Source organism: Aethalodelphis obliquidens, unplaced genomic scaffold, assembly GCF_003676395.1.
Source record: "Aethalodelphis obliquidens isolate GAN/ISIS:26980383/991018 unplaced genomic scaffold, ASM367639v1 scaffold42, whole genome shotgun sequence".
Taxonomy (NCBI): domain Eukaryota; kingdom Metazoa; phylum Chordata; class Mammalia; order Artiodactyla; family Delphinidae; genus Aethalodelphis; species Aethalodelphis obliquidens.
The window spans coordinates 14,833,106-14,835,638 of NW_020837986.1; positions in this window are offsets into that span (position 1 = coordinate 14,833,106).

Here is a 2,533-nt window from a genome sequence, read left to right on the forward strand (position 1 = left end):
GTCCCCGGAGTCCGGGCCGCGGGGCCGGGGGGCCGGAAGCCCGGAAGCCCCGAGGCCTCCGGATGCAGTCGTTCCGGGGGGCCGGGCTTCTTCCCTCACCTTTCCTTTCTCCGTTTTTCCAGCCGGGCAGGCATCTCTAGCCCAGTTTCCGCATCCGAGAAATGGAAATCAGAATTGGGGGTTGGCCAGTTACCAGTTACTGACCGGGGGACTGATAAGTCCACACCTACCCTGTGAAAAGGATGGTTGTGAGAGGTCCGAGCAAATGTGCGTTCGCGATAGCATTCAATCAGTGGGTCACGATTCTGAGTTCTGTTTTTCTGATTTGGAGGAGGCGTCAGCATTTACACTGCCCTGCATGAAGCCTGTCCTCTCTTGTCCGAATTCATTCATTCATTCATTCATTCATCCATTCACAGCTTGCATACATATATTCTTATTGAGCACCTACTCTGTGCCATGCACTGTGTTAGGTGCTGGGGAAACGTGGGTAAAGGAAACTCCGTACTTGACCTTACAGAACTTAACAGACTCGCGAGGAAGAGACAATCAACCACGCAGGTAAATGTAAAGTTTCAAATCTGTAAGTACTGTGAGAGCGCTTCATGGCATTGTGCTCTGAGGGACATATAATAGAGATGCCTGACTTAACGTGGACTGTGGTGACATGCTTCCCTGGGGTAGCCAGGTTTAGTCTAGGTCGGAACGTGTTGACCAGCTGTGTGTGTGTTGGGGCAGGTGAGGCAGAAGGAACAGGTAGAGGCATTGCAGCCAGAAGGAGCATTGTGACACAGTCTAGGACCTGAGGGAGACAGATGTGGACCAGTCCACATCCCTGCATGTGCTCCTGAGGTGTTTTAAACATGGCCCCAAAGTTCTTTAACACTCTTCTCAGCATCTGTGTCCCCTCTTTCCCTAGAATCTCAGGGAGCCTTGTGACTGCTTTGGCAATTTTCGCATTATTTAGGATATGGGCTGTAACGGAAACCAAATTAACTGGCTGAAATGAGGCAGAAGTTGGTGTCTCTCTCTTATAACAGTCTAGAGGCAGGTAGGACAGCTTGGCTTCACAGGCTGTCCAGGAACCCGTGCTCTTTCTACTTGTGCTTCTCCATTCTTAAGATCCTGCTGTCATACGCATAGTCCAAGACGGCTCTCCAACATATTTGCATTCCAACCAGTGGAAAGGGGGAAAGGTGGAATATGACGGCATATCCCCTTCTCTTTAAGTGCATGACCTAGAAGTTACATACATCTCTTCCTCTTACACCTCATTAGCAACAACCTATTGTATGGCCAAATGTAGCTGCATGGAAGGCTGAGGAATATAATCTTCATTTTGGGTGGCCATTTGCCCAACGGAAAATCAGGCATTCTGTGCCTACTGAAGAAGAGAAAAATGAATATTAAGAGACAAAGTTTAAAAGGGAGATCCCAGCAGTTGCCAGGACACTATGCCACGCATACCCTCTTCACTGTACCACTACCTAGAGAAAGTCAGACTGCAGAGTTCTTGGGTCCAATATAAGACTTTGTTTACCTTTTCCTGTGGGGATTCACCAAGGACCTCATGTTTGTACCACCTCTTCTTCACTGCTTTGAGGAAAGGAAAGAAAACATGTGGTGCCCATTTGAGCCACCAGTGTTGATGTACTGGGTAGGCCTGAGGTGAATTGAACCCCAGAACTGATACATGCTGTGCAACACAAGGGACACTTATTAAACATTTGTAAGATTTTTATAATAACTGGAAGAGTTCGTTTCCAAATTGGTTTTGACTCTATGTTCATAATCTATAGCCTTAGTTATTAATTTTTCCACAAAAATGTGGTTTATTTTCTTACGTGACTTAATATGTTATTGTCGATTAACAACAAAATTGTTAATTTGTTAGTTGTTATTTTAAGCCTGGTTATTAGTTAATAAAAATGTTAAGTGTTCAAATCTTTTAAAATCACCTATTTAGCAACCAGAAGAACTTAGAAATAGTGAGTGACCCTAAGAGGTGGGACTGGGAGAAAGAACAGGAGATTTCACTTTTCCTTTAATATCATTCATAACTGATTGACTTTATTTTTACTCTGTGTGTGTATTATTTTTATGGTTTATAAAGGAGACAGGGAGTAATTTGAATCTCAAAGTGTAAGCATCCCTGATGACAGGGTAAGTGATTCCTTCCTTGCAGCTCCAAAATCTGAAAAACGGGGCTTAGATTTCTTTGGGTTTATCTTGTTTGTGTTTCATTCGGCTCCTTGACCGTGTGTTTATATCTTTCAACAAATATGAAAAGTTTTCAGCCATTATTTCTTTAAAAATTTTTTTCTGTACCACTCTATTTCTCCTGTTCTTCTCAGATTCTGATGACAACAATCATCAGCTCTTCTGGAATTGTCCTACAGGTCCCTGAAATTCTGTTCATTTTTCCAATCTTTTTTCTCTTTGATGTTCAGATTGGATAATTTTTATTTTTCTGTCTTCACTGACTTGTTTCTCTGCCATCTCTATTCTGCTACACACCCATCCAAGGAGTTTT